General features: G+C 41.6%; 1 long non-coding RNA gene across 6 annotated transcripts in view; it reads right to left on the reverse strand.

Moving 5' to 3' along the window:
- The window catches only part of LOC123576500, a 31,318-nt gene extending 11,240 nt beyond the window's left edge, over positions 1 to 20,078 (reverse strand). For 3 of the 6 annotated variants that reach the window (XR_006701443.1, XR_006701444.1, XR_006701441.1), the window contains exons 1-5: positions 19,925 to 20,078; positions 18,417 to 18,598; positions 6,697 to 6,956; positions 3,289 to 3,584; positions 2,344 to 2,562 (exon numbers count right to left, since the gene is read on the reverse strand). This is a non-coding gene — a long non-coding RNA (uncharacterized LOC123576500). Of the gene's footprint in view, positions 1 to 2,219; positions 2,563 to 3,288; positions 3,585 to 6,696; positions 6,957 to 18,416; positions 18,599 to 19,924 lie in introns of those variants that run through there. The other 3 variants (XR_006701439.1, XR_006701440.1, XR_006701442.1) reach the window with 3 other exon arrangements.
- Positions 20,079 to 20,438: the final 360 nt, after the last annotated feature.

The following is a 20,438-nucleotide window of genomic DNA, read 5'->3' on the forward strand; positions in this document are numbered from 1 at the left end:
CAGTGAGTGACAACCACAGTAGGTGACGTTGCACCCTGGTGACCAGAACCAGGTCAACAATTTAGCCAAGCAGTGATGATGGCAAGGCTGGGGAGTGGACATGGGTGAACCCATAGTGGCCTTTTGACCCCGAGACTCTGACCTTGGGACTTCTGCATAGCAGGTGGGGACGGGGGCGGGTGCAGATCCTCCCAGAGCCAATCTGGAAAACACAACTGACAGAAGCCAGATGGCTAACGACGCTTTCTTTTGGGAAAGCACAGAGAGTGTCGACCTTCCATAGGTCACCAGGTAACTGCCCATGTTCAAGGTAGATCTTTTCTGTTTGCTAGCCTGGGGCAAAGCCTGGAAGGCAGAGAGCTCACATCGATCCTGCTCTTCCTGAAACTCTTGGCACTTCCCCTTCCCAACCTCTAGAGTCAGTGCTACTAATCACCCTCACTGTGATGATTGAGTCTGTGTGTGTGTGTGTGTGTGTGTGTGTGTGTGTACGTGTGAAAGAAACAGAGACAGAGACAGAAAGAAACATCCACCCAATCTCTCAACATTTATTTATTGTTGGGACAGAGAGAGACAGAGCATGAACGGGGGAGGGGCAGAGAGAGAGGGAGACACAGAATCAGAAACAGGCTCCAGCCTCTGAGCCATCAGCCCAGAGCCTGAGGCGGGGTTCGAACTCACGGACCGCGAGATCGTGACCTGGCTGAAGTCGGACGCTTAACCGACTGCGCCACCCAGGTGCCCCACATCCACCCAATCTCTCAACTGACCCTGAATCACTAAATGATTTAGAACCTACAAGGAACTATCTCATTCTTTTCTGAATTCTCACTACTAAGAGCAGGACTTGGCATCATACTACTGCTCAGTAGACATTGAGCCTCGGAGGGCTATCATATCTACAGTATCTCCTCCTCCCTTGAAGATTGGGGTGGGGGTTGGCAGGGTCCTGGCAGCTTACCGGCCCCATCTTGTCAGGAGTGAGGGCCTGGGGACCCCCTTCTCTTCCCGCTGACTGGGTATAGCCGTGGTTCTTTATCAGCACCAGCCAGGCGGTCCTGGGCCGGGCTCCCACGCTCCAGAAAAATGCAGCATCGTAAGCACACCGTTTGTAATTCAGACATCACAGTTGTGCCTACATTTAAATTGCTGTGTTATAACCAACTTGTATCCTCTTGTTATGATTTAAAGCCTACCAACTTCGACCAATTAAAAAAGCAATCCGGTGGGCTGAGGGGGAAAGTCTTGCTACGTGTTTCGCAGTGGTGCGGTGGGCCCCAAATCTGTGTTTTCTCGGTCATGCTCATGGACACCCCAAGGGTCTGTGCAGTCCCGGAGTCCCGAGAAGTGGTTACTAGACATTTTAGGTCACTGATAGGTAGTCACGTGTGAGGGGAACGAAGGTCTTTTCCTTTGTCACCAGGCCCTTCCTCAGGTACTCTGTATGTGCTGAGCATAAGTGCACACCCAGCATCTTGCAGAACCGGTGGTCCTAAAACGTGGGCCTGTCTCTCCAGGGGCCTCTAGCTGAGCTCAAGAGAAAAGACAAACCCAGATGCGACGATAGAATTAAGGACCGGGTTGCATGGTAATGACAATAAATGCATTAAACACTGCAACGTTAAAACCAGCGCTTCGCAGGGAGAGGTGAGAGGAAAGCGTTTGCTCACATCACACCGTGCTTAGTGGCAGAGGTAGCGCTGAAACTCACGTCTCTTTGGCACGTGGGCCGTACAAGTTCAATGCTGTCGAGTCACCATGTTGTACACCTGAAACTAATCTAACACCGTCTGTTAACCAGCTGGGGTTGAAACAAAAACTTAAATGAAACCAACAAACCATCAAATGAAAGATCACAGAGCCCGGGTTCAAATCCGGGGCTTCCGGCTCTAAGATCTCCGTCCGTTCCACCACACCGTATTTCACAGATGTGTTAGAAATTTAAAGAGCTGCTCTTCATTCCGTTTGGGAGAGGGAAAAAAGAGAGTTTCAGCCTTCTTTGATAGGACAGTTACATTCACGGAGTCCACATTTATGGACCAAAAGAGGGAGAGGGTGCTTGGATGGCTCAGTTGGTTCAGCATCCAACTCCTGATTTCAGCCCAGGTGATAATCTCACAGTTTGTGAGTTCAGGCCCCGCATTGGGCTCTCTGCTATCAGCACAGAGCCCACTTTGAATCCTCTGTCTCCCTCTCTGTGTCTCTCTCTCTCTCTCTCTCTCTCTGTCTCATTGCCCCTGCCCCACTCATGCTCTCTCGCTTTCAAAACAAACATTTAAGAAAACATAAAACAAACATTTAAGAAAACATAAGATTTGTGTTATGCTACGTCATGTCCCTCACCTCCACCCTCGGGGACGTCCCGAGAAAACAGAAAAACAGCCCCTTCTCCGCAATTTTCTTCTCCCCCAAGGAAACTTCCATGGGTTGGGTGGAGCAGTCCAGGTTCTGTCTTGTGTGTTCCACTCAGCCAAAGACCACACTTCTGTTCTCTCCCTCGGTGCTGATGGCCATTCTGTTCCTCAGTGTACCAAAGAGTGTTTAGATGACCAGCGGCAAGCCCTGTACACCCAGCAGTGAAAGGGAAAGTGTGACGTTGCAAGATTCGTTTGGATCTGCCTGAAAACGGTGTGACTTGTTTCCAAAATCTATGGTTGAGGGCGTCCCATTTTTAACCTAAATCTTTCACCTTGTGACCGCTAAAACTTTTCCTTGCAGTCAGAGTTTAAACGGGGACTCTAGTCAAAACTATTCTTGTGGTTCCGTCTTTCAGCTGATTAACTTTTTCAAAAGCGTATGTCCAAGGGGCAATTCAAGATGTTGTGTTGGCATTAGCTCAGTGTCGGAGGCTGTCTGCTGGTCCCTTATGTGTGCAATAAAAACTTTTATACTGCATGTTCAGAAGGGGGAAAAATAAATTACCCATAATAGGAAATTAAGAGGAATTGCCATGGAATTGCCATCATAAATTAGATGGGCCGTCAGGAAAATATGATGGAATGGGCTGCTATGGAAAAGCTTATTTCTCTGGGCGCATTTATTTTGCATGAGTTTTTATTATTCAGTAGCTTTAGATTCAATCAATGTGCCTCCATCTGTCTTAGATGGCCAGGGTTTTTTCCCAGGGAAGAAATGGGGGAGGCTGCCCACCCAGACTCTGCCTGAAACCACGAAGGGATTTGTAGAGGAATGTTTTAAGAAACCAAAAAAGCATTTGCCTCCAAGAAGTTAGTGCAAAGGCATGTTAATGAACTTCCCAAAGAGCCAAGATGAAATTTAGAAACTTACAGAACTGAAACATGAAGCCTGTCAATACAGTAACTTTCTTGGCAACTCTAGCCTTGTGCCTCTAGGTCTGGAGCAGTAAGGGAGTGGGCGATCTTCTCTCCTTGGCCTTGGTGAGATTCATCTTATGTTTTCCTGTCTCTGGAAAAGATTGTGCTGTCTTGGGAGACATGGCCACCATTGCTGTCCTCGGTAAGATGCTACCTCGCCGGGACTGGGTATCCAACACTCAGGATGGCTTCTTTATCCTGTCGTAGAAGATATATCCTCCCAGCTTGTGAAGGACAGAAGGCAAAAGGCTGCAGATGGAAAAATGGGTTATCATGGCAACTCTTCCTCCTCGTATGAAAGTTGTCTGACCCACTGAGCTCATGGGGATGGTTGTTCTTGGGTGACCCGACACCCTGAATTTTCATAGAGGTTAATTTTTTCCCCCCAGACATTGTACTTGGTGATATTGGGACAAAAATGATAACACAGCCACTGCCTTTAAAGGACTTTGGTACAGAGGAAAATTTTAGATGAAATTCCAAGATACGATAAAAATAGGAAATAAGCACAAAAACAAACAAAAGAGCAATTTTGCCGTTCTCCCCACCCCTTCCTCACATCTTCTCTCTACCCCCATTCCTGGGAAGCCTGGGAGATTTATCTGATGATACTAGACAGAGTAACAAAGCCAAAGACCTGGCTTCGGAAGTAGGAGGCTTAGGACCTGGTTCTGACTGTACCCATTACGGGCCTCCTGGTCCTGGAAAGTCATCCAACAACTCTGGGCCTGGCTCAAAAGTGATTTGTTCTGCAAATAAGTTCTGTGAGGTTTTAATGTTCCTTATACATCTGTGTCAAACCTGTTCTTGCATTGGGCCTTGTGTAACAAAAGGAAGAACACACTAAACCCCTCATTCATTCATTCATTCATCCAACAAATATTTATTAATCACATAAATTTTTAATAGAAAAAAGAATAGGAGGGCCACCTGGGTGGCTCAGTCGGTTAAGCGGCTGACTTCAGCTCAGGTCCTGATCTCACGGTCTGTGAGTTCGAGCCCCGCGTCGGGCTCTGTGCTGACAGCTCGGAGCCTGGAGCCGGTTTCGGATTCTGTGTCTCCCTCTCTCTCTGACCCTCCCCCGTTCATGCTCTGTCTCTCCCCGTCTCAAAAATAAATAAACTTAAAAAAAAAAAAAAACTTAAAAAAAAAAAGAAAAAAGAATAGGAAAAGAAAGACAGCAGTTATTACAATCATATAAAGAAAATGTACAGTAGAAATCGGCAAGGAAGAAGTTAAACTTTTACTCTTCACAGACGCATGATACTCTATGAGGAAACCCTGAGAGACTCTGCCAAAAAATTGCTACAACTAATTCATGAATTCAGCAAAGTCACGGGATATAAAATCAAGTACAGAAATCGGTTGCATTTTTAGACACCAATAATGAAGGAGCAGAAAGAAAAATAAAGGAATCAATCCCATTAACAATTGCACCAAAAACCATAAGATACCCAGGAATAATCCTAACCAAAGAAGTAAAAGATCTGTACACTGAAAACTGTAGAATACGTATGGAAGAAACTGAAGAAGACACAAAGAAATGGAGGAACATTCCATGCTCATGGATTAGAAGAACAAATGATGTTAAAATGTCTATACTATCCAAAGTAATTTACACATTCAATGCAATCCCTACAAAATAACGCCATCATTCTTCACAGAGCTAGAACAAACAATTCTAAAACTTGTATGGAACCAGAAAAGACCCCAAATAGCAAAGTAAGGTTGAAAAAGAAAACCAAAGCTGGAGGCATCACAATTCCAGTCTTCAAGCTGTATTACAAAGCTGTAATCATCAAAACAGTATGGTACTGGCACAAAAACAGACACATAGATCATTGGAACAGGATATAGAACTCAGAAATGGACCCACAAATGGATGGCCTGCTAATCTTCAACAAAGCAGGAAATAATATCCAATGGAAAAAAGACAAATGATGTTGAGAAAACTGGACAGCGGCATGCAGAAGAATGAACCTGGACCACTTTCTTACACCATAATAAAATAAACTCAAAATGGATGAAAGACTTAAGTGTGAGAAGGCAACTTTCAAAATCCTAGAGGAGAAAATGAGAAACAGCCTCTTTGACCTCAGCCACAGCAACTTCTTACTAGACATATCTCTGGAGGCAAGGGAAACAAAAGCAAAAATGAACTATTGGGACTTCATCAATATAAAAACCTTCTGCACAGCAAAGGAAACAACCAACAAGACTAACAGGCAACTGATGGAATGGGAGAAGATATTTTCAAATGACATATTGAATAAAGAGTTAGTATCCAAAATCTGTAAAGAACTTAACAAACTCAGCACCCCAAAACCCAAATAATCCAGTGAAGAAATGGGCAAAAGACATGAATAGACACTTTTCCAAAGAAGACATCCAGATGGCTAACAGACACATGAAAAAGTGCTCAATATCACTCATCATCAGAGAGATACAAATCAAAACCACAGTGAGATACCCCCTCACACCTGTCAGAATGGCTAAAATTAACAACTCAGGAAACAACAGATGTTGGTGAGAATGCAGAGAAAAGGGGAACACTTTTGCACTGCTGGTGCAGCCACTCTGGAAAACAGTGTGGAGGTTCCCCAGAAAGTTAAAAATAGAACTACCTTATGACTCAGCAATTGCACTAGTAGGTATTTATCCAAAGGATACAAAAATGCTGATTCAAAGAGGCACATAGGATCCCAATATTTATAGCCAAAATTATTGGAAAGAGCCAAGTGTCCATCGACAAATGAATAAAGGTGTGGTATATATATACAATGGAATATTACTCAGTGATCAAAAAGAATGAACTCTCGTCATTTGCGACAATGTGGATGGAACTAGAGGCTATCTATTATGCTAAGCGAAATTAGTCAGAGAAAGATAAATATCATACGATTTCACTCATATATGGAATTTAAGAAACAAAACAGATGAACATAGAGGAAGGGAAGGAAAAATAAAGTAAGATAAAAATAGAAAGGGAGGCAAACCATAAGAGACTCTGAAATATAGAGAACAAACTGAGGGTTAATGGAGGGGAGGTGGGTAGGAGGATGAGCCAAATGGGTGATGGGCATTGAAAAGGGCATTTGTGATAAGCACTGGGCATTATATGTGAATGATGAATCCCCTGAAACCAACACTACACTATATGTTAACGAACTTGAATCTAAATTTTAAAAAAATGTACAATAATATCATGATTCACGGTTGCAAACAAAGTCTCCACTGAGTTTTATTTTATAGAAAGGGATTTCTTTGAGGGGTTTATAGACATTCTGCAACCGGGAATTGGCCAGGCAACCCGGAAGGGCTGCTCTAGCAAAGCCCCACCACTTTTCCCAACAACACCTACCTCCATACTGGGCGCCCAACTGCACAACTCACATTGCAGGACCATGGGTCAGATGCCAAGAGCTGCCTCAGGACAGGCAGACCTTCCACTGACCCACTCGCCCAATGGTGGCGAATCCCACGGCCAATAAATAAATAGACAAGCGTGCATGGAAATGTCTTTGGGAAATCTTTTGCCAAGAGCCGGTCGTCAATTTTATTTGGAATTCAGTTGGGAGTACAGGAAACTTGTGACACAGTCTTCATCTTTTTAAAAAATTACTATAAGAAACATATTCATTGTTAAGAAAAATAGCAAACAGAACAACATGATATACAGTAAAAACAACTATTTCCCATCCCACCCATTTCCACTCCAAGAGTTACATTATTTAAAGAATATTTTATTGTGAAAAGTTTTTAGACTATGTAAAAGTAAAGAAAACAGTGTAATGAAACAAAATTACAAGCCCGAATTCAACACAATCCATCCTGATTCGTCTAGATTACCACCTATATCTCCTTCCACGTAGCATATCAATTCACCTGTAAATATATTAGTAAATATCTCTAAAACAGGAGTCAGTTGGCAAAGGGCCCCAGAAGGTCTCTGTCATAACTACTCAAATCGGCCACTGGAGTGCACAAGGGCCACAGATGATAATGTAAACAAAGGGGGCCGGCTGTGTTCCAACAAACTTCATTTATATTCCATGCTATGGGCCAGATTTGGCCCACAGGCCATAGTTTGCCAACCCCCTGCTCTAAAAGACACAAACTTTTTTCTTTCGTACACAACTTTTCTCCGTCATACTGAAAGAAGTTAATAAAGAACTCCAGGGGCACCTGGGTGGCTCAGTCGGTTGAGTGTTCGACTTCAGCTCAGGTCATGATCTCGCAGTCTGTGAGTTCGAGCCCCACGTCAGGCTCTGTGCTGACAGCTCAGAGCCTGGAGCCTGCTTCAGATTCTGTGCCTCCCTCTCTCTCTTCCCCTCCCCTGCTCATGCTCTGTCTCTCTCTGTCTCAAAAATAAAATAAAAACATTAAAAAAAATTAAAAAAAAAAAGAACTCCATTCTTTAATATCCTCAGACCTAAAAATGCTAATAATTCCTTACTATTATCAAAGTCGGTCAGTGTTCACTTTTCCTGGATTGTATTGTAATCTTATTTACATTTTGTTTATTTCTGCGTACAGTTCGTTTAAGTCAGAATCAAAATAAGACCCACATGTTCCGATTGCTTGTTATATCTCCTAAGTCTCTTTTAACCCCCAATGTATCCCCTATCTCTTTCCTCCCCTTAAAATATTTGTTGAAGAAACAGAGTCTCAATTGTCTTGTAAAGTTTTCCAGTTTGGGTTTTTTGATTATACCTCTGTGGTAACACTTAGCATGTGCCTCTGTCCCTTGTATTTCTTATAAGTCACTAGTAAGATTTAGAGTCTTGATTGGATTTAACTTAATTTTTTTTTTTCTTTTTCCCAGGACTATTTCTTTAGGAGGCACATGATTCTGATGGTTTCCTTCTCTGTAATGTCATCAACCACTGATAGTCATTGTCTGATCATATCTTAAGTTTGCTATCCCTTTTTCATTTATCAGTTAAATTCCTTTAAAGAGGAACCTTCCTTTATCTACTATTTGGTTATTCTGAAATGCAGATCATACGAGAAATCTGAAATAGTCCTCTGCTTCTTTTCTTTAATGTACTTGTTTTTAAAATAACGAAATGATTCCCTGAAACCTTCCAAAAATATCCAATGAACGTTTCTTCCTTTTGATGTCGTTATGAGCCTATAGATTTAAATAGTGCAGTCATGATCCTTATTAATGTTAAAATTGTCCCATCCTTGATTAGGAACTTGTTCAAGTTAGGTCTTCAGTCCTGTGGACATCATTCTAGTATTGTTTCATAGCGTCTTTTCTTTCCAGTATGACAAAATTCCCAGGCTCATTTGCACCCCAGACCTAGATGCAGGCATTTCTCTGAAGACTCCTGGTTCCTTCTAGTGACATTTAGAGAACATAATCTAGATTGGAGGGATGCTTACTGCTACCATGTTGGTCTTTGTGCCTAGGGTTTGGGATGGATAGAGCTAAAAAACATGTTTTGTGTTGTTGAGGATAAAATGCATTGTGAGTTCATACTGATGTTTCCAATTCAAATTTAGGGCTATGGGGTTTGTACATAACATCGTCAATTTTACATTTGTGTTTCTTTTCAACCATGCCAAAAAATTTCAACTTTCAACACCACCAGCATAATTACTTTTCCTATAATAACGCACACAAAATCTCCAAATAACAATATCAACCTTACTATCAACAATATGATTACTGAAACAGTATATTGGGGGGTTTCTTATTTGGTTAGGTTGTTTGGCTTGGTGCATATCCCCAGAAGGGATCTACAGTTAAAATTTTCTGCTTTAGAGTCAATTGGAATAGATCCTTTTCAGAAGTATGTCCCACCCAGGAACAGGTTCATTTGTTTTCCTTTACTTTCAATTTCCAGCAACTCATTTTTTTTTAATTTATTCAGCTTTGTTTTAGAATTCTCCATAATATTTACATAACTCCAAAATTAAATATACAAAATGAGGTACACTCGAAGAAGTCTACTTTCTATGCTCTCTCACTATTGCCTCCCTCTCCTACAGACAACCATTTTTAATGTTTTCTCCTGCCATCCTTTAAAACGTACATAAGCAAACGAATATCTTTTGTATTTTTTTCTTTTCTTGGTTGAATCGCCTTCTGCGTACATCTACAAGGAAGATAGAGTTGGCAGTGTTCCCCCAGAATCTGATCATGAAACGCTTTTCCAAAGGAGCATCCCATGGGGTAAATATTGGGCAAAACTCATTTGGGAAATGTTGCTACAATTCAGAGAGAAAAGAAAAATAAATAATCTACAGATGCTCCATAAGTACAACTCTTCTAAGAACATAGACCTGCGACTCACAGTTTGCAACTGTGATTGCAAAGTCCTAAGCATTGCAATTTCTTGACTCCTCACACAGCAGGTTGGTTCTCCACTGACATATTTTTCCCCCCTTTACTGCCAGTCACCTCTGAACAGGGTTACTTCCTGGCACTGTGAGCGGTACTCAGTCACCAAAGATCACAAAATAATCCAAGAAGGCATTTACCCGTTGTTTCACCTCTATTCTCTCTTCTTCAATGTCATTAATCCAGTGTTTCCTCCTTGCTCACAGATCCAAGCGCACCTCCTGCTCTGAAGAAGCCACACAGTAGGCCTCTTTGTCAGAGGACTCATTCTTTGTCCCCACGGATTCCTCTTGTGTAGTTCCTTTATCTGTAGTTAAAAGGCTTCTGTCTTTGCTCCAAGCCCCAGTGGTGGTTAGTGTTTGGACAGAAAATAGGAAGATTTGACTCCTCACTGGTGATACATCAAGGGGGAATTAATAAAAGATTCTGAGCAGCACTCAGTCGACCTGAATTCTTGAATTCTTGCAGAGATAGGGCTTTTAGGAACCCTGATGAAGAGATCAACCCCACTCTCTGTTTCTACCGAGCTCTTCAACACAGCACTAAGGCAAGTTGGCCAATATAACAACCCAGCGTGAATGACTACAAAGCTACAATCGTGTCCCTAGAGAGCTCACTGGGATGGAGACGAGTATTTCATGAAAAAGGCTAGATCACTGCAGAGGCAAAGGGTTCATCTAAATCAGTATTTGGAGTTGCCAGTGTGTCAGCCAGCAAAGTGAGGTTTTTATTTTGCTTTGACTCTAGCTATTCTCCTCCAGAGCTTCTCTTGTTCCTGTGTCTGAACCTCTCCCTGTAGGAGGCCTTCAGCCACCTAATCCTGAGGCATACTTTCTATACGGTCTAAGCAGCCTACCAAGGGAAAGTAATTCTTGTACCCAGTACCCTGTCACCTCTTACACTTTCCTTATTCCTTTACTTTCCATCCGGTCCTAAAAGACAAGTGTTTTCTCGTTGGCCCCTGCCCATGTGCCTGAGATCCTTAGCTGGTGTTTGTCCAAGAACAGTCCATATAACGCCTGTGTCAAAATCACCTTAGGGTGCCTATTAAAATGCAAACTATGGGGCACCTGCGTGGCTCAGTCAGTTAAGCGTCTGACTTCAGCTCAGGTCATGATCTCATGGTTCCTGAATTTGAGCCCTACGTTGGACTCTGCTGTCAGCACAGAGCCCGCTTCAGATCCTCACCGCCCCCCTCTCTGCCCCTCCCCTGCTCACTCTCTCTGTCTCTCAAAAATAAAGAAACATTTAAAAACATGAAAATGCAAATTATAAGGTCCTATCCTAGACCTTCCGAATCAGGATCGCTTGTAGGAGGCTTGGAACCTGCCTTTTGGCAAACACTTAAATGCTTCTCTTTGCATTAGAGGTTAAGAGTCACTGACCCCGCCCCTCCTATTTGTAGATCTGGCAGCTGGGCATCACCTCAGCTAACCTCTGTTTCTCTAGAAAGCCTTTTATATATTTGCAGAGTAGCCCTATCTGCCTCATGCACATAGATAGGCTCATGCTATTAAATACATTGCTGTAAATTTGCTTTACCCCAAACAGTCCCATGAACTTAACACATCAAATCTCTATAGTCTTATTTAGCTGTCATCAAAAGAGACTTCCAAATATGTATATATATATATATATATATATATATATATATACACACACACACACATATATATGTACACATATATATGTATATATATATGTACACATATATATGTATATATATATGTACACATATATATATGTGTATATATATATGTGTGTGTGTGTGTGTGTGTATATATATATGTGTGTGTATATATATATGTGTGTGCATATATATATATATATATATATATATATATAAAGAAAAAGAAGAGTCCAAAATTGCCTTCTCCCATTAAAAAAAAAAAAAGAAAAAAAACCTGAACAAACTATTTTCAGACCTTGGAAATTGGACTAAATTAGCCCTAGAATAAACACTCTAGACTCTAGACCTAGAACTTAAAAGCAAGCTTGGAAAGGACCAAACTGACCTATGAATATTTGATTGCTTGTCAGATCAAACTCTACCACTCTTTAAAGGAATAAAATAATATTTAGCATTCAATAATAAAAAAAATTGCCATGTCCTACAGCCAATAAAAAATTACTAGACTTCCAAGAAGGAGAAAAATGTGATACATAATCCGTAAAAATCAGTCCATAGTAAAAGTTTCAGAAATAATAGGGAAAATGGAATAATCAAACAAAAACACTAAAGCAGAGGGGCGCCTGGGTGGCGCAGTCGGTTAGGCGTCCGACTTCAGCCAGGTCACGATCTCGCGGTCTGTGAGTTCGAGCCCCGCGTCGGGCTCTGGGCTGATGGCTCAGAACCTGGAGCCTGTTTCCGATTCTGTGTCTCCCTCTCTCTCTGCCCCTCCCCCGTTCATGCTCTGTCTCTCTCTGTCCCAAAAATAAATAAACGTTGAAAAAAAAAAAAAACACTAAAGCAGACCTTATAAACGTATGATAGCTCAAAGATTTAAAGGAAAACATGAATATAATGAGGAGAGAAGTGAAAGGTATAAAAGGGAAGCAAATGAGAAATACAATATCCAAAATGAAAATTTTGCTAAGTGGAATTTACAGATCCGACATCTCAGGAAAAAAAAAAAAAAAAGACAAACAGCAAGGAACTTGAATGCAAAATGAAACACAAAAAGAAAAAAAGTACTTAAAAAATGAAAAGAACCTCAGTGATCTGTGGAACATGATCAAGTATATGTATATACATATATATTATATGTATATAACATACATATAATTACAATATAGATATATAATTAGAAGCCAAAGAAAAAGTAGGATTGAAAACAAAAATTCTTGAAGAAATAATGTCTGAGGGAGATTTCTGAGAACCTGTCCAAGTAGAAGGACCCTAAATCACCTTGCCCCGTGGACAAACCTAGATAACAGCCACATCAGGGACTCTAACCCAGAAAACGACCCAAAGACCGGCAGAACAGACTTGCCACGGTGAATTGTGAAAGGAGGCCCTGTTGAAAAAGGTAGGAGGGACAGAGACATGGTGAGGAACTAAACTGGGCCAGACGAACCACAAATGGGTGGGACACCACAAGCACAGAGCAGAGGAGCAGACCCCACACCAAGCACCCCAGACACCTGCACTGGGAAGTCGAGCCTTCATAACACTTGGCTTTGAAAGCCAGCAGGGCTTAACTTTGCAAGTTTTCGCAATCAGCAGGGCTTAACTCTGGGTGCTTTAAAAGTCAGCAGGCTTAGCTCTGGGGAAGCTGGAAGGCGATAGGAAACTGAGTCCCCACCCTTACAGAGACAGCACAACAAACAACTCAGGAGATATAGCATAGCAGCAGCAGTCTGAAAAGTACCTGGGGTATACATGAAGGAGATTTATTTATTAATCTCAGAACATGGGCTGGAAGGACAAGGACCTTTTTTTTTTAATGTTTATTTTCAAGAGAGAGAGAGCATGAACAGGGGAGGGGCAGAGAGAGAAAGAGGGAGACACAGAATCTGAAACAGGCTCCAGGCTCTGAGCTGTCAGCACAGAGCCTGATGCGGGGCTTGAACTCTCAATGGCAAGATCATGGCTTGAGCTGAAGACGGACGCTTAACTGACTGAGCCACCCAGGCGCCCCTGGAGGGGAGAAGGACCTTTAAGAGTGTTCTTCAAGAACGAAACAGCTGGCAGGTGCTATTTCTCTCCCCTCCCCCAGCCTTGGTGGGAACAAGCACAAACAACCTTGCCAACACCACACAAACTGCCCCCATGTTCTCCTACGTATCGGCCCCATTCAACCCACCTCACTCAGCAATCATCTCTCCAAAGTGGCTCCTGCTATGTCACATCCAGAAAGCAGCCCTGGCAGGGACCCGAGTCATTCCAAAGTGACTCCTGCCCTGGGGAGAGGGGAATATAACCACACGTACACCAGGTCAACTGCAGCCCCAGCAGACAAGTGATCTGACTGCTGGCCCTGCCCACCAACAAAAACTCTCAGGGGCAGCACAGGGAGAGAGCCTGCAATCGGGTATGACTTCAGCCCCAGCAAATGGGTTGAGGGTAGGCATCTGGTCTCACTGCTGACAATGACCACCTACAAGCCCATGGTAGCTTCAGACTGGTCTCTTAACAGAACAAGGACCAAACCCTGTCCTCAACAGGCAAACTGGGCCATTATAGCCAACTGGACTGAAGGCAAACCCAGCTCAGCCACAACACTAGGGTGCATGCATACCACATAGGAAACACTCCTCAAGTGCCTGGTTCTGGTAAACGGGGGACATTGTGCTACCGAACACCATAGGACCTCTTTTTCATAAGGCCACTACTTCAAGATCAGGAGATATCGCTGATTTACCTAATGCATCAAAACAAACAGAGTAAGACAAAATGAAGAGAGAGAGGATTAGGTCCTAAGTGAAAGGACAGCAAAACAACAGCAAAAGTGCTAACTGAAAAAGGTAAGCAATACGCCTGATAAAAAAAATCAGAGTAATACTTGTAAAGATACTCACTGCACCTGGAAAGAGTGGAAGACAGATCTCACTGGGAACACCAACAAAGAGATAGAAAATATAAAAGAGAACCCATCAGAGACAACGAACTCAGTATCTGAAATTAAAAATACGCTAGAGGAAATCAACAGCAGACTAGAGGAGAAAGAATGGATCAATGACCCGGAGGAAGAGTAATGGGAAGCAACTAGCTGAACAGCAAAAAGAGAAAAAGAATAGTACCAAATAAAAACAGGCTAAGGAAATCCAACGACATACCTGCTGAATGGGAGGAGTTATTTGCAAATGATATAGCCAATAAGAAGTTAAGATCCAAAATATATAAAGAACAAATCAACATCATAAAAACAAACAATCTGATTAAAAAAATGAGCAGAGGACCTGAATAGACATTTTTCTGCGGCAGATATACAGATGGCCAACAGATACTCAAACATATGCTAAATATCACTAATCATCAGGGAAATGCAAATTAAAACCACAATGAGATACCACTTTACACCTATCGGAATGGTTAGAACCAAAAAGAGAAGAAACAACAGGTGTTGGTGAGGATGTGGGGAAAAGGAAACCGTCATGCACTATTGGTGGGAATGCAAAATGGTGCAGCCACCATGGAAAACAGTATGGAGGTTCTTCAAAAAATTTAAAGCATACATACACACATACATACATACATACATACATACATACAAATAGAATTCCCATATGACCCAATAATGCTACTACTGGGACATTTACCCAAAAGAAAATGAAAACATTCGTTCAAAAAGATACATGCATTGTTGATTGCAGCATTTTTTATGATAGTCAAGATACAGAAGTGACCCAAGTGTCCATCAATAGACCAAAAGTATTAAAAAAAGGAAGAAAGAAAGAAAACCACACCAACGCAAATTATAATCAAACTGAAAACTGTGATAAAGAGAAAAATAATAAAAGTAGTAGCCAGAGAAAAAAGCCATGTTACAAACAAAGGAATAAAGATATTAATTACTACAAACTTCTTGCCAGAAATTATGGAAGCTTGGAGACAATAGAGTAATATATTTTAAGTACTGAAGGGAATAAAGGAAAACTGTCAACTAGAATTCTATGCCCAGTGCAAAAATAAAGGTGAAATAAAGAGTCAGATGAGGGGGGTGTCTGGGTGGCGCAGTCGGTTAAGCGTCCGACTTCAGCCAGGTCACGATCTCGCGGTCCGGGAGTTCGAGCCCCGCGTCAGGCTCTGTGCTGACAGCTCAGAGCCTGGAGCCTGTTTCCGATTCTGTGTCTCCCTCTCTCTCTGCCCCTCCCCCGTTCATGCTCTGTCTCTCTCTGTCCCAAAAATAAATAAACGTTGAAAAAAAAATTTAAAAAAAAAGAGTCAGATGAGGAAAAACTGAAAGAAATTTCTCAACAGGCAGACACAGTACAAGAAATATAATTCTTCATCAAGTTCTTCAGGCAGAAGGAAACCAGATGGAACTTGGATCTACACAAAAGAATGAAGAATGCTAGGAATGGTAAGATATAGGTAACTATAAGGCATTTTTCTTACTTTTAATTTCCTTGAAAGATAATTGATCATTTAAAGCAAGACAGTGACAATAAATTATAGAAGTTCGACATATTATATAAAAGTAGAATCCATTAAAATGGTAGCATAAAGGATACAAGAAGGAAGCAGAAATACACTGTTGTTAGTTTCTTACACTATACTTGAAGTATTATAATATTATTTGTAAGTAAACTTTGATATGTTAAGAATGCATATTTTATAACTCAGAGCCACAATGAAAAATGAAAGAGAAATATCTAACAAGCCAATAGTGGAGATAATCAATTAATCCAAAGAAAGTAGGAAAAGTAGGGAAAGAACAGTGTAGAATAAAAAGAAAACAAATAGAAACATAGCACACTTAATTCCAACAATATCAATAATTATTTAAGTTTATTTTTGAGAGAGAGAGAGCATGGAGGAGGGGCAGAAAGAGAGGAAGAGAGAGAATCGCAAGTAGGCTCCCCACTGTCAGCACAGAACCTGACATGGGGCTAGATTTCACCAACCAAGAGATCATGACCTGAGCTGAAATCAAGAGTCAGAGGTCTAACACCCAGGTGTTCCAAAATAATTATATTACACAATCGAAACTACTATCAAAAGGCAGTTACTGCTTGACTAGATTTAAAAAATTTTTTAAAATTTTTTGAAAAGTATAACTTAATTATATTCAGCCTATAAGACATTCAGATGAAATATAAAGACACAAGTAGATTAGAAATAAAAGAATGGGAAAATACAAACCATCCAAATACCACCCCCCTCCGAAAAAAAGCTGGCAAGCTGAAGTGACTATATTAATATCATAAAAATAGATCTCAGAACAATAAATACACCAGGAATAAAGAGGGACATTTCACATTGATAGAGGGGGTCACTTCATCAGGAAGAGATAACAATTCTAAATACATAAGCACCTAAAAAACAAAGCTTAAAAAAACCATAAAGCAAAACTGACAGAGTTGAAACGAGAAATAGACAAACCCACAATTACATTAGGAGATTCCTTCACTCTTCTTCCAGTAATTGTTAGAACAAGTAAACAGAAAATCAATAGATACAAGAGACTTGAACAATACATGAAATAGGATGCTCACTAGGACTGTTGTTCCAGAATTGACACTAGGGTCTATATCTCAAAACAACGGGCTCTAAGTATGCAATATTCTAAAGAAGTCTGCCAAAAACTGGAGCCAGCACTGCCTTATTAGAAGACAGCCAAATGAGCCCTACTCCTCCCTCCCATTATTCTCACTAACATCCACCTATCTCATCACCAGCCCATATAAGAAAACAACTGCCAAGGGGAAAAATGAAAGTTGTACGTCTCTGGTCTTGGGAGGAGTCTGAGGTTCACATTTAAGAGGTTTCCCCTAGAACAAAGCCCAATTTTGGGAAGGGGCCCCAGGAAAATCCCTTACAGAGCCTGAGAAAGAAAGACTACCATCTCTCCTCTGCCTGGATGCTTGCTGAGCTGTAGAACGGCGGACCCACAATGAGGCAGCCACCAGAATGGAGAATAATGAGAGAATTATTGAGAGAGCTTGATCAGTAGCCCTGGGAGTTGTGTGGCCCTTGTGAGTTTGATAAAGGCACTTTCTTCTCCTCTGGAAATTTCTGGAGGCAAAAAGCTTTGAAGTAGCTAAAGGCAGAGGAAGAAGAAGAAACTGATAGTGGTGAAGACGAGGATTCTTAGCATTATCTCTCAGTTCCTGAGGCAACTGAGAGTCGGAAGAGAGAAACTCAATCCCCATGGCCCCACAGGCAAGGAAGGAGCCTAGAGGATAGAGGAGACAGGGATATGGATGCCAAGGTGATGACCAGCAGCCATGTGCCAAGAAAGTCCACTCTCAAGTCAGGGTCATGAGATCTCTGCCTCTCTTCCTCTTCCAATCCCAACACCACAGGAACTGGGCTTTGAGAATGGGTAGGAGTTGAGAGGCTGATTCTAAAATCAGACCTCCAAATAAGCCTTCCTTCTAAGCTGGCTGCAGTGAGGAGACTGAAATACCAGCCCACATCCTCACCCTCTTAAGTGAGGCCCCTGGGCTCTGCTGAGGCTGGGTGGGAGAAAAGGATGTCGATTTCAGATTGAGATCAGATCTAAGCCTGGAGTTTGAATAGCTGAAAGTCCCCGGAAACCCATGGGATTGGCCAAAAGTGTTGCTAATGTAAAAAAGGGGGGGGGGGGACTCGACAGAGCACAGAGATTGGAAAAACATTAAACTATTTCATGTTAATATCCCAGTGAGTTCCTAGCGCTGAACAAAATCAGACTGAGCATCTCTGTGTATCCAAACAGTGGACACATTTGTCAACTTAAATGGCTTTTCATCATATTGGTATGTATTACATTATATTTATAGGCCATGATGTGCTTAATAATGTACCCATTATTGAACATTCGGGTTATTTCCATTTTTTTCCTCTTAGGAAAGAGGTTGCTATAAACATCTTGGTATAAATTGCTCTATTTTTCTTCTTAGCTCTTTCCTTAGGTATATGCCTCAGGACTCCCTTCCTAGGCAATGCCCAGACTCCCTTCTTCCCCCCGTTACTCCATGTGACATCCCGTCAGTACACCACACGTGTATGAGTTGACTTTCCTTCTGTTGTAGGTGACAGCCTGCGATTCAGACTGGCTCGTACATGAAAGAGAACTTACTGGCTGACACAACTGAAAGTCCGAGGAGAGAGCTGGCTGCAGGTCCTTCAATCCAGAGGCTCAGAGGGCGCCATCCATTTCTCTAATTGTTTTTGCTTTGCCTTTCTCTAGAAGTCGATTTCATCCTCCCGCTGACACGCCCCCGGGAATCGTGATGGCGGCAGCAGCTCGAAACCTCACACCTTCATAATACAGGAGAAAGAAACATAGTATTTTCAGAAAGCCCGGCAAACATCTTTATTCATCTCATTGGCTCCACATGAGTTATGTGCCATCTCCGAACCAATCACAGAGGCCAGAAGGGTAAAATACAAGGATAGACTTATATTTGTAAGTATGGATGGGTGCGTGGTCAATTCATTCACATGGTAGAAATGAGGAAAGATGTTTCCTAAGGACGATTTGGACTATTGTTATCAAAAAATGGAAATACGGGGGCGCCTGGGTGGCTCAGTTGGTTGAGCGTCCAACTTCCACTCAGGTCATGATCTCACGGCTGGTGAGTTCGAGCCCCGCATTGGGCTCTGTGCTGATGGCTCAGAGCCTGGAGTCTGCTTCAGATTCTGTGTCCCTCTCTCACTGTGCCCGTCCCTCACTCATGCTCTCTCTTTCTCTCAAGAATCAACAAAACATTTTTTAAAAATTAAAAAAAGAAAAAAGAAAATGGAAATATGGACGCTCGGTACCAAATAATATATGTCCCTTACACCCATGACTGTGTCTGTTTTTCCCTCTAAGACTGTAAGCTCTGAGGGCAAGGATGATGTGGACATCAATCGCCACTGCGTTCACCACACCCAGAACTTCCATTTACCAAAGGTAAATGTTTAGTGACTATTCATTGAATGAGTCAATTCACCAAAGTAGAATAACCAGGTTGAGGAAATAAAAGATCTTATTGCATGTTGCCACATTCTTCTCCAGAAATTAAAAAAAAAAAAAAAAAAGTGTCGATGTATAATAAAATTGTAATAAAAAATAGTATAATGGTAATGTATATTAGGATAGCTATTTCCCCAAAATATTGCCAACATCGAGTAATATCATTTTGATTCATTTCTAGTAATACAGTAAGTCTTCAGCAGATTTTTAAGCTGCTTTATTTTAGATGTATTTAGTCGTTTACACAGTTGATCATTTGCCCAGCACTAAAATATTATATATAAATTTGGTCTGTAAGCTTTCAAAAGACATTCAGTGAGATTTTTATAAATCCCTTTTCCCACGTTCCATCTTCCAGTATATTTTCACAGTGATTGATCGATGAAGATGTTTTAAGTTGCTGTAACATACACATAACATACAATTTACCGTCTTATTATTTTTAAGTGTAAAGTCCGTAGTGTTAAGTACCTCCACCTCGTTATGAAGCCAACCTCCAGAACTCTTCTCAACTTGCAAAACTAAAATTTTATACCTATGAAACAACTCTCTATTCCCCTGCCCACCCAGCATCTGGTGACCACCATTCTACCTTCCATCCCTACGCGCTTGACCACTCTACGTACCTCAGATCAGCGGAACCGTACTGGGTTTGTCTTTTGAGGCTGGCTTATTTCACTTAGCACAACGTTCTCAAGGTTCATCAATGTCGTAACATGTAACAGAGTTTCCTTCCCTTTTCAGGCTGAAAAATATTCCATTGTATGCGTATGTCACATTTTATTTCTTTATTCATCCATCGGTGAACACGGGGGCTGTTGTTTCTACCTTTTGGCTATTGTAAATAATGCTGCTACGAATGTGAGCGTACAAACATCTCTACAAGACTCTGTTTTCCATCGTGACTACACCGTTTCACATTTACATCCCACCAACAGCGCATAAGGATTCCAATTTCTCCTGATCCTTGCCTACGCTTGCTGTTTTCTGGTTGTTGTGGTGGTGGTGGTGGTGGTTTTATTTTACTATAGCCATCCTAATGGGTGTGATCCGAGTAGTTGATATCCCATAAAGATGTGGAAGACAAGGTAGGTAGCAATGTGTTAAAGGTGATAAGAGGGAATTTCTGCCAGGAAAGCA

This window comes from Leopardus geoffroyi, chromosome D2, assembly GCF_018350155.1.
Source record: "Leopardus geoffroyi isolate Oge1 chromosome D2, O.geoffroyi_Oge1_pat1.0, whole genome shotgun sequence".
NCBI classification, from domain to species: domain Eukaryota; kingdom Metazoa; phylum Chordata; class Mammalia; order Carnivora; family Felidae; genus Leopardus; species Leopardus geoffroyi.